This window comes from Xylocopa sonorina, chromosome 4 (assembly GCF_050948175.1).
Source record: "Xylocopa sonorina isolate GNS202 chromosome 4, iyXylSono1_principal, whole genome shotgun sequence".
Lineage (NCBI taxonomy): Eukaryota > Metazoa > Arthropoda > Insecta > Hymenoptera > Apidae > Xylocopa > Xylocopa sonorina.
Window position 1 is genome coordinate 13,026,380 of NC_135196.1, and position 12,653 is coordinate 13,039,032.

At 45.2% G+C, this 12,653-nt stretch overlaps 1 protein-coding gene across 15 annotated transcripts in view; it reads left to right on the top strand.

The window, feature by feature from the left end:
- The first annotated feature begins 5,301 nt into the window (after window positions 1-5,301).
- LOC143422703 (protein muscleblind) overlaps window positions 5,302-12,653 on the top strand; it is a 339,744-nt gene continuing 332,392 nt past the window's right edge. For 7 of the 15 annotated variants that reach the window (XM_076893526.1, XM_076893529.1, XM_076893530.1 and 4 more), the window contains exon 1: window positions 5,303-6,144. The gene's annotated coding sequence lies outside the window, so the exon portion shown is untranslated. Of the gene's footprint in view, window positions 6,145-12,653 lie in introns of all 15 variants that reach the window. The other 8 variants (XM_076893532.1, XM_076893534.1, XM_076893535.1 and 5 more) reach the window with 5 other exon arrangements.

Sequence of the window (12,653 nt, forward strand, 5' to 3'; positions counted from 1 at the left end):
TAAAATAGTACAGTAAATCAGTTAATCGATATCAGTCGTATAGCGTCGTGTTATCAATTAATAAAAAAATGTTGAAAACGATTCGTTATTCTATTGGATTATTTAACTTTACATATATGTGATACGCACACGTACATACACACATGTAATAAATATGGAGGAGCGTGCAATTCCTTTGGCAACTCTCGTTACGCGCGGAGTTACGGTTACAGCGACGGATGCTCGTCCCATGAGAGACCGAAATGGCACGATCACGCGTTGAATTACCGGCAATTTTATCACTCGAAGAGGATTATGAGTCCGGCGTCTTCTCTCGTGAAGATTAGGCTGTTCGTGGGGGGCAAAATATCGTGTGTGAAGCGTATTTACGGTGCCGTCGGAGAGCATCGTCGGACTTCACGAAAGTCAGGTTAGCACGGCCTGGCCCCTTCCTTGTAGCTTGTTATCTTATTGTATTGTTAGTACACCGCGGATGCTCCGTCTTTGAGCAGGTTTTCTCCCTCCGTACGCGTCCTTTTCTCTTCAGCACCAGCTCCCTTCTTGCTTTGTCACCATCGTACCTCTCTCTTCCCGCTACCTCTGCTCGTCCCATTCTTCCAGGGCTACTCGACCCCTTACTCTTCTGCGTTCCTCACCAGTACACGTCTCTTGCTGCCAAACTGTGTCTCGCGCCTACGTGGATGCGAGCTTTAACCCTTTCATTGCCACTGGAGCATAGTTCGTTTGTCGCAACGACGACCTAACCGAAAAATCCCCGGTTTCCCGATAAACGAGCTCAAATGTTACGAATCGTTATAATTTTGCAAGCGCATCGTATGGAAATGCTAAATTCGTTCGACAGAATATCCAACTGGAACAAATATGTTGTAATACCGCCGTTCAATGTCATAAATTCATAAAATCGGAGACAGCAAATTTGGAGTAACATCAGTGGATCAACTCTCGCATACAGATCGTTCAGCAAATTCTCATCTTCCTTCCTATTCCATTTAATTAGTGCAATTTTTTTTTAATCTTATACATAAATTTTACTGTCCCCAATAGTTTATACAAATATTCTGATAAATCTGTATACATGGTGAGAGTATATGCGCGGCGTGGCCGGCGAAAGAGATGGACAGGCGTTGCCCAAGAGAACGAGAAGAGACGAACTGTCTTCATTATGCTAATGCCGTGCAACTACAGCTGACCGTGGCCAAAAATAGATGTAGATATCGTGGGATGCTGAGTCGAACCTCGAGGGGGTTTTTATCCTCTCTTCTCTCGTGACCTCTCTCGGATCCTATCGCTTGTCCCTCTCTTTCATTCTCTTCATTCGCCCCAGCGTTACGCTTGTTTCTCGATTCGGAAGATTCCCCGGTGTGGCCCTGGAATGAAATGGTTCCGAGGGTGAAGATCGAATCGCTCTTTTCCTATTCCTACTTTACGCCGTTGAAAATTTTTGCCCCCCTCCCCCACTATTTCCACCTAACCCAGTCCCAAGTCTCGTCTCGTGTTTCTCTTCCCTTTTTTTTGTGTAAAAAACTGCGCTCATTAGCTTCACCTTTGCGTGGAGCACAATGGTCTTGGGGGAGAGTCTTCTTTTCAAAAAACCGATGACTGGTTACATAACGGTGCTTGTTTTCCAGGCACTCCGTCAAAACCATTGGTCAGCACCGTTAAATGGTTCACTTTTCAATTTATCGGGGACTGCAGGCAAGGTAAAAGCGGTTCGTTAATTGAGTACGATGGAAATGATGGTTTCTAGCATTAACCAGCTGGTGGACACATTGTACACTGTGTACGCGAAGCATCAACGTCAATAATGTTTAACTTGATTGTGAAATTGTTGCGAGAATATTCATCAGTGCATGTAAAGTATGTATTCCATAAATGTGATTACCGAGAGTATGTATTATACGCAGTAATGTATTGTGCATATTTATGATTATATTTTGTGATTCCCATGTTTCAAATTTTCAAATGCGTTAAACAAATACGTACTAGATACACGTACTTATTTATTCAATATATAAAGGATACGATAAAACATCCGGCGGTAGAGAAAACTTTCCCGAAGAGATAACATTTCTCCAGATTTCTCTCTTCTTCAAGTATGGAGAGCAGTCAAGAAACGAAGTGTTGTTTCATTTGTTCATCGACTTATCTAGAATTAACTGAGACTATCCTAGCAATAGTTTCAACCGCATTTCCGTTTTACTCGCCGTTTACGTGGTTTGTGGTCACGTTGATACCGTTGTTACAGAGGATATGTGTAGCTGCATTAACAACCTCCCTTCGTTATCTTTTCACTAAATTGCAACGAGCTTGCACAACATTACACCGATCGTACGTCCATAAAACAGTACTATAAAGGTAGCTTACCATGTGAATATTAACCTGAACCGAATCACGCTCGTGCCGTCGATAGTTTCGTGTAACAACTCTCGTACAACTAAGCCATTCTTCCACCCAAGTGTACGAGATACAGAAAAACAAGAAGTACTCCCGAGACTTTAACGGCGTTGCTGGTAGCGTTTTACCGTGCATGTTTTCGATATTTTACGAAAGTTATATACAATCAGGCTTGCAAATAAATTTCACCGCGCGGCAGTACCTCAAATAGGACCCTCGCATATTTCCAGTAACGTGGCGGCACTTGAAAGGAGAAGAAGCAACGGATACCGGGATGAAAAAGATGGCAGCGAACTGGCTGTAAAGGGAAAAAAGCGGACGAGAAGGTAGCGTAATGTAGCGAGTCAGCAGTTTTTGTTAAAAATTTATTCGGTTCAGTTTCATGAGAAATATCACCTCGACGTTCCGTATCACACCTCAGCGGCTGGCTTCCACCCCCGCCTCGCGTTTCGCAAACCACCCTCCATCCTCCGCGTTCTTCTATCTATTCTCTTTCTTACTTTTATGTATACGTACATATCTGACTTGGTAAGATATACATATCGTAGCTAGAACGAGCTATTCATTTTTCAACGCTACGAAATTATTCGATACGTGCTGCTTGCTGCGGAACGATCCCGACAAAAGGATTAGACGTAAAGGTAATACTATTGGAAATAGTAGTTGAGCAGCGAATAAACGATCGTGTTTGAATTTTCGCCATGGAGCGACGTGTATTAAATTAATCCATTTCAGTATAACACGTTGTAAGGTTTTTGGAAACGGAAAGTACATTTATGCGTGGGTAGTAGTTACTAAGCTTATCAAAGTCAGCGAGGCGGAAATAGTATGCTTCCGCCTCCGTTCTTGATGCATAAGAAATTCCTTAAAAAGTAGGCAATAAATTTACTTCATTATTGAAAAATTGAATATTCATGGCTTTGGTATAAGGAAGATTCAAAGAATTTACTGTTAACGTTTCATAATATACATCGTACAAAACTCTTGTTACGAAGTCGTTAGTTCCTTTTTTGGCAACATGATCAACCAGTCGAAATGCATATAAAATGAGAATGAACTGTAACAATGGGTCGAGGTGCATTTGTGTACGTAGAGTGCAGGTACAATGTATATACAGACGGAGGTATTCGTGCAAACGATATGCACGGTCCTCCTGTATCAGACACGGGATCTTTTCCCGCTGTGAACCATAGCACACAGAGGCCATCGGCGTCGGTATAAAGAATTTTCTACGGATCTCATTCGTTGCCTCCCTCGCATACTGTCACTCTACCTCCCTCCCTTTATATATACGCCAGGGGAATCGGATTAAGCAGGTGTACAGTACGCGTCAGAAGTTGTTCCGCCTTTCTTTTCACCTCGAAAGTCCGGTTACACCGTGTTCCTTCGGTTGCATTTTCTCGTAGCTCCAAAACGAAATCAACTGTGACGCGTGAAAGTGATCTTCATCGAACCGGCGCCGGAGGCTCGAGCGTAGTACCAAAGATTCCGAGTCCAAGAAAGGATTCACTGTGCCTCGTCCCGCAAGATACAGGTTTTTCGCGGACATACAGATACCGCGTATATAAGTATAGATGTACGACTTGTAACCGTGCAACGATATACGCCGGTCCAAGCTGTAACCAAGGATCTTTGCTAGTTGCACGCCGTGGTACATAAGTACACAGATCATCGGCGTCGAATATAAAGAGTTTTTTCTTCGGATCCTCGCCATCCCGTTTCTTCCCTTACGTCCGAGCGCATGGTGAAACAAGATTACGCCGATGTACAGTACAAGCGTTGGAAGTTCTGTTTTCTAGAGGTAGGAACAAGAAGAGAAGAAGAGACGAAAGAAGAAAAAGAGAGAAAGAGAGATTGACTAACCCTGTTCCACCCGCGGCGAGCGTGATAGTCAGCGGGCATTGCGCGACCAAACCTAACCTAACTCTGTTGCCGGTTCTCCAGCAGGGTAAGCAGACTGAGTCGCCAGGCGGCATAAGAAGAAAAGGGACAGACTAATGAAGAGTGTGGGTGGTGGGGATTAGATCGGCGCATGCGCGCGGCGAGCGCTTATTGAGCTACGGAGAGGGGCGGTTGGTGCCTTATCGTCGGTGGCGGCGGCGGCGGCGGCGGCGGCGGCGGTGGCGGCAGCAGCAGCAGCAGCAGCGGTGGTGGCGGCGGCGGCGACGGCGGCGACGGCGACGTGGCATGGTATACGGCCGCATGGGTGCAGCGAGGGGCGAGACGGGTGGCTCATATTGTGCGGGGGAGGGGACCCTGGCTCCTCGTAGTCGGGAAAAAGAGAGAAAAGGAAGGATAAACGATAGTTGAACCAAGACAGATTCGCGGGAGAGAGAGGGCGAATGAGACGGTGTGTGTCACGAAAGTTCGTATATACGACCCAAGCGAGACGGAGTTGAGAGATTCGACGAAGATAGGGTGAGAATGATAAAGCGAGGGGGACACGAGAAATACAGTGGGACATAGAGTAGGAGAGCGAGAGAGAGAAATAGAGGGAGCGCACGTTAGGGTGAGGGGGGGGGGGGTCCGAATTAGCGAGAGGGTGCATAGTTGCGCGATAGATGGTAGAAAGAGAGAAAGCATAGCGGCAACGCGCGTCAGAGGAAGAAAGAATGACATAAAATGTTGGACAAAGAGGGGACATACGAAATGGCCGAGTGTGCGAATCGTATAGGATCGTAGGTGCGACTAAGGGAGACAGACGGAGGGGAATGTGGAAGAACGAATAAAATGGAGCAAGAAGACGCAGTAGGGTCGGAAGGAGAGAGAAGTAAGAGAAATATGTTTGTGTACGTGTGATAGGATAAGGAGCGAGAAAGGCAGAAGGTGAGTGGGGAGATGTAGAGGAGCGGCGAGACGAGCGAGGTGGGGGCGAAAGGAGAACGGAGAGGGGAGGGGGAGGGGAGAGGGGGCGCTGTCGTCGGACAGTCGGTGTCGCGCCAGGCCCCCGCTAGCGGCTAGCCAAGCAAGCAGCAAGCAGTCGCAATCCCGTCGCCTAACCAGCATCGCTCGCCTTACCTTTTCACCCTCTTACAAAATCGCATCGAGGCTTCCGTCAGCTGCATATATTTGCCCCGTTCCATCAGCCGGTCCCTCCGACGTCGTTCGTCGTCGCCATTGCCGCCGCCACCGCCGCCGTCGCCGCTGCTGCTACTGCCGTCGTCATCGTCGCACACGCAGTACGTGGTCGTTATTGCTCTCGCAATCGTCGTCCAGTCGCGCGTGGTTTTTAACAGCGGTTTCATTAAAGGGAAAGCGCGAGCGAATATAAAAAGCGGAATTCTTGTGATCAAGCAAGCTGATTATGAGTTGGAACAGTGCAGCAGTTCAGCACGTATCCGGGCCAGCGTTGTTAAAGTGAGAAACAAGTTTTCGTGGTTTTTTGTGTCGCGATCCGGCTGATCGACCGGAACAGTAAAAAGTGAGAATATTCGAAAGAAGAGGATAGCATTTTTTTCGCCGTTTCGCCTTGCCTGTAGTGAGAAAGAGAGCTAAGTGCACAGCGTCTAAAGGAAAAAGGCAATTATAACGAAGCTCGTATGTCACACTTTGAGAGAACAAGCCGTGTCGCCGTTGTAATAAGTGCTGACAAATAAGATATATATCTACTTTCGTGTGTTGTTCGTTACTACAGTGAGGAATTGCAAGCTCTTCGAAGAACCAGGGAAGGCTCACCGACCGTCTAACCTGTCACGGTGACCGACATCACGGCGAGATCGCGGCTGATACCTCCGCGTGTTCCGGCGCAAGGTAGTACAAAGCTCTTTATTTTACGATCTACGTATACGTATCTGTTACCCGTATATCCGTATATGTTCTTATACGTGCAGTTATCAAGCGGTAAGTCGTACACGCAATTGGTTGCGCGTGGGCGCTAGGCTGTATGCATTTGGACATATATTACGGTATACGTCGTCATCTCGGTGACGTCATCGTTTCCGTAATTGCGTTTTTACGCCGTTGCTGAAACGACGATGCTCCATTTTCTTTGTTTACGCTGTTCACCAGTTATGCAGGTTTACTTTACAAAATTCATTCTATGCGTTCCTCATTCGGGTGTTCATTACGCTTATCGCGTGTTGTTGATTCATCGCCACGTTTTTTTTCTTCTCGCTTCTCCGTTCGGTGAAGCTCGACAGCCGATTTATCATTGCACCATATTGCACATTTTTTTTGTCAATGACACGCCAATCGACGTCGTCATGCGAACCATAACCTTCGAGTCGTAGGTGCTTTCGTCGTTGTCGAAATTTGTGGCATTTAATGCACGCGCGATACCGTTGTTTCCTTTGTTACCATCGCAATGCTGGGAAAAACGCGCGCAAGTAAAATGTTACTGTTTATGTTTCAACATACCAGACGATTGACATCCTGACCTGTTACGTTACATCTGTCTACCATTCATTGACTATCGTTTTAAAGTTCCGTTGTAAATGTTCCTTAAAATACACGTATGAATTAAGGCCGACGCGTTACGTGTGCAAATGTGTGTCGACCGATTAACCACGTGTCGTTAAATTCTCCTCGTTTCTTCTTCACGCGGTACGAGACTCGTTCGTTTGGAGTAACGGTTTGTAACGTGACAATTTTTATTTTATTACGTTTCAGTGATAAATCGTACTTTGTTCCAATTGCATACGTAGAGGTATTCTATACCTCGTATTTCATCTATTTTTATTTTAAATTAATCTCTCTTCACTTTCGAATTGTCTTGTGTCTTTTGTGTTACTTCGGTCAGTTTTGCTACGAAAATGACATGTAATTTAAATGACTCGCTGTTCGTGATACATGGTAAAAGTGCTCGACGATATAATTCTCGGCAAGTTTTCTTTCCGCGGGCAAAAATAAACCGTAGACGAGTCTGAAGCTCTGTATGCCTTTAGGGCTTGTGGTTACTGATGTAGATGCATCACCTGTACCAGGCACGTTCCTAAAACAAGATAATATGATGCGTGAGAAGAGCACTCGCGAAACTCGTTACTTTAGAGCGTCTAGCTGGCGGCCGTGATAAATATCGTGACTGCTATCTTTTTACGAACGATAAAGCGCTGTTTGACCATTTCCCACGGTTTCTTTGTCGCGATGCACATATGTACTTCTCGTTAGAATTCTTTTACATCTCTACATTTGTTTTCCTGTCGTTTCTGATAAGCATGGACTACCAATCAAGCAATAATGCAATGTATAAATATTTCATCTCCGAGGTTGCGAATGTTGTCGAAAGTACAACGGAGTAGCTCTTCGGTGTGATTCCGAAAAGTGTGTTTTGGTTGAACGGGACGCCTGAAGCTTTTCGCGGAATTTCACCGCAGGTATGCCATTGTTATCTGTAGTCTTAACATCATTTTCACAACATGTTAGATTTTCGAAGAACACACGTATCATCTATACTTGTTTACCTTCCTTTAAAGTGTCGTATTTTTCTCAAATGTTTCTATCTCTCCCTCTACGATTTTACCATAAATAAGGCGTCTATTATCTCGAAATTTTATACTTTTACTATTGAACATAAGTTCGAGGCCAAACGTTGATATATTTTGTAGTATATTATTCTAATTATTGTCTTCTTTAATTGTTTCATTGTACATTTCTGTTGAATTTTATTCATTTTTTGCGTTACTCCGCTTGAGATACTTTAGCAAAGAAATTGATGATGATACGGAACAGTCATTAAGATGTTGTACTATGTGTAGACGAATGGAAATTATAACTGTTTATTCGTAGCGAAGGTTCTGGCCTGAAACTTTTGTTCCATGTATTGTATAATATTATTAGTACGTAACAAGTACTGGAAAGATTTGAAAACATTTGTTTGCACAGTCTCGCAAACTCCGAAAATATTTTTTCCATCGATCATAGCCACCCGAAGTAGTGTTAGGACCGATTAATCGAGTATATATGGACTGGACAGACGATACCTTCGTAATACGTCACGATCGCAATGAAAGGGTTAATTTCTGCGCTGCGTGGATGTCGAACGAATTGATGTGTAAATGTCTCGAATGCATCCTACACGTGTGTGAAGTCTAACGTATCGAATTACAGTACCTTAGTGGGCGTGTCCCACTAACATTCCGACCTCGGTGTCTTTTATCCTATTGAGCCTCGTTGTACGTACTATTCCATGCGGCGAACCCTTTTTAAAAAGCTGTGTCCTTGTTTACCACTATCGCAGGAAGTCACACCTATAGTGACGCGTAGGCAGTGTGCATGCCGGGGAATCGTTGCAGCTCGAAACGGGTAATGGGATGCAAACTATTTCCATGCTTATGGGTTAGAACAATCGCCGCGGTGTTTCTTTCTCGCTTGCACTTCTGGTTTTTCGGGATACGATTAGCTCCGTTTTTGGTGCCCGTTTGAATTCGAAGAGAAATATTGGAAACGTCGCTCACCGAATGGGCTAGTCGATTATTATACCGCATGCTTTTACGTTGAAGGTATATTCCACTCTTCCGGATTCTTCGAAGCATTTGTTTTCCTGGTTATGAATCATCGAATTACAGAAAATGTACGCCATCGATATTTTATCTGTAAAAAATATAACGCGTGATACTTTGATTGCTAGTATCGCGATGTTTGCATTTATTGTAAACGAAGATCACTTCGAGTACGGCTTCTTTTCGATAAGTGAGATCAAATATTGGAGTTTTTCAGACAAAATAAGTATCACGTACGCAGTTGAAGAAATTTTCTAAGAGGATGAATGAATAAATTTGATATTCATAATCATTCGGGTGCTGCATAGGATTAGAATACATCATCGTTAGCAATTCTTCTATAATCGGCAGGAATTATCCCATGACATCACCTTCCGCGATCAAGGCACGTAGACATGGCGCGCGAAATAGAAATAAAGAGAGAAAGAGGGAGAGAGAGAGAGGGAACGCAGCCGGTATGTTATGGACTGCCTGACGTAACGGAGTCCAAATTATCCCAGTTAATAGCGTGTCAGAAGTTCTAGTTTTCCGCGAGCCGATCCAGCTTCTCGTACGTTTCCATATTTTTGTCACGCTTTTACGGTAAAACTGTGCCCGAAAATAAAACGCACAGAAATTGTGTATAGGGTTACAAACGCGGCAGGGATCCCCGGCGAAGGAGTTCTATTTATACCATTTCGTGTTGGTCGCGTGCCAACAGAAATCACATTTATATCAAATGTCGTTAATTTACAATCTCCCCGCAAAACATCCGCGGGACGGATTTTCGTTGGGTTCGCGCTGCCGGTTCCTCGAGGCCGTAAATCGTTTCGCACGGATCCGGTCCGGGTTACACGCGACGTAACACCAGATAGATATATGCTCTTCTAATCGCGGTATTTCTGCCGTCGACGTCGCGCCACTTTTCCAGGACGCTGCCAGTCGATTGATAACTCCCGAGGACTTATCCGAACTCCAATGCATAAATGTATATATATATGTATACGTTGATATATTTGACCGTGAAGAATTACTCGCGATAGTTTTACCCTTAGCGGGACCCTTGTCACGCGCGACCGAATAAAATGGAAAGATATGGAAGCGGCTGTGTCACGACGTATGCTGTAAGCGTTTATCGTGCAGAAGCTCATTGAAGAAAGTGGATCGGCTGAGGATAGAAGGAGATAATATCACATAAGAGAGGAATGTTTGCCAGCGACAGCGCAATTCGTCGTGAAACGCGACGTCGTGTTACGTCAAAGGGATGACGAGTCGCGGTTGAAAGCGCAAAATGGGAAAGGAGCAACGGTAACGAACAAATGAACAATGATACGTACTACCGTGGTAACGTGTTGGTTAACGTTTACGACGAGAAAGAGAAAGGTAGAGAAAGCTCCGGAGCCTTAAGGTCGATTCACTCTGGTGTCTGTCCCTGAACGTTTCTGGGCATCGCATACGCGCGTAGGCGGGGTGGGTGTGCCTCGTTTTAATTTTAGTCCCACGACAGGCTGCTCCCGCGAGGGAGAGATGGGTGGCGTTGACCTGGGAACGTAACCTACAAATATTTCTCCTCTTTCTCCCGTCATCGCGCCGCTCCATCGTCGTCGTGCTCTCACCGGACCACTGCCGCGCATATGCCTCGAGCGATACATCAACGAAAATCCACGGGTGTTCTTGCATGCCCCTTTTTCGGACGCTCGACTGAACTTATAGTCTTACGACACACGCTGTTTCTCCCTTTCCTCTCACTCGACTCTTTATGTTGTGTCTACCGTCTCCTCGTCTTTTGTCGATCGAAAAATTCCGCTCTACGCGATAACGGACATATTTCTCTATATCCTTTCTTCTATAGACAAATATGCAGCAGTGCATGACCGGATGACTAGGCAGATTACATTATTTTTTTCTGCCTTATTCGAATACATAGGCAGCTGAAAAAGCTACATTCCCCATTTATCGCGTCATTGGAACAAACGCAAAATTCGCCCCCAGAAAAGCGATTTGCATTTCAAGTTTGTAATAAATTTTTCGGCGGACGATGGCCCGGCATGCCACCACCTGGTATGTTTTTCGACATTGTTTCGGAGCGTAAAGAGTGAAGAATCGTTGTGTGTGTGTGTGTGTACGGAGGCGGGTGCTGGGGGTTGAAAACGGTTGGGTTGTTTTTAATTTAAAAGCGGACCGATCGTAATTCTGTTTTCCTACCGAACTAGCCGAGGCTGATAGTACATTCATTGCGATAGAATTTGATTTCGCAGAAAACGATAAATATTCAAGGGCAGAACGCTCGAAACCCGGTTGCTAGAGCTCGGTTGCACCGGTGCGCGCGCGGGAACGCGCGCGCAGACACACGTACGAATAATACACGCGGCAGCCAGCGTGCAGAATGTTTTCCCATGTAGAATTTCATCGTTGAGAGCGTTTTGCGCTGTGACGGCGCACGTATAGCGACCGACTTCTCGACAATGAGTCAGAATGAATGATTTGCAAGCGTTGAAATGCATGAACGAGCAAGCCGAGCGCGACGTCCGATTGGACGGCTGCCTCTCCGTAGTCGCGCCCTCGCCCTCTCCTGCACGAATTTATGGCTTCAAACCGTCCCGATGCATCTACTCTGTGGCGTCAAATTGCTTTCCAGCGGTTTTTTAGCGTCCTCCCTAACCCCTGTATCGCGGCAGTTTTACGTTTTATCTAATTATATTTCTCTGCCCGACGATAGTTTGTACGATCGAGGGTGCGGGCGTACCGCGTCAGCCTCCCTTCATTTCTTTCTTTCCGTTCTCACGCTTCTATTATAGATTCAGATATTTTTCTCGTTCGTGCAATTCTTTTTCCGTTTAATAGATTAGAAATGGAAAGATTTATGGCGCACAGGCTTTCGCGAATCCCACTTGAGCCACTCTTTACAACGTTAGGCTAAGCGATATGAATTTCATTTTCTTTCGGTTTCGTTTTTCATTTGTTTTCGTGTTTGAGACAACAAGTTACGTCGTACAGATAGGAGCGGTGGTTCCCATGGTAATTTATCCCGTTCTCCGGCTCGATTCTGAAGGGTGCGCGGGACTGTCTCGGCTGGAAAAAAAGATGCGTCCAGCACGCGGAGGCTCTTCCCGTCGGAGAATATTCCTCGTGTAATTACGCGGCCATTCCTACTGAAACGGAGCCGCGTGATAGCGGGTGCCTTTCTCCAGTTTAGTGAAAATGATACCGCGTTGCGACACACCGCTGTGCGCATGCTTTTCCTAATGTAATGAGGAGTGGCGCCTCTCCGCGCACCGGCGAATGTATTCTTTTCGCACGCGTTTTCCTTCTAGCCAACATGTTAGACTAATTTGAATTTTAATGCAAGCCACCATGGGTCACGCGACACGTCGTTCCTGCGTTTTTCTTCAAGTTTCTTTACGCGACGCTCCGCTGTACTTTACTTGCGGTATCTTGGAGTCAGACTGACCCAGGTGTAGTAATTTTACAATGGCTCCAGCCGCACAGTTGATTCTTTTTGTGACGTCAATTTGCAACATTTGAAAAGCGAGGCAAGAACGCGAGATCGTTTGTTCAATTATGTTGAAAAGCTGTGTCCTAATAGTCTGGTTAGGTTACATTAAACTTGTAACACACTGCACTTTGTCGCATCAAAATGAAACGAGCAACATAGGAAGAAGCACTTACCTCAAACTTCAAAGCAAAAGAGAAAAAACATGTTTTAAAAATTGCAAGCAAAAATGAGACATGATTTTTCGCAACTAACGTCTAATTCACTGCGGGGCAAATTAAAAGGCAAGCTTGTTCAACTTGCGTAATAAATTTAGCAAGGGAAAAGAATTTCTGGGATAATTGGTAACG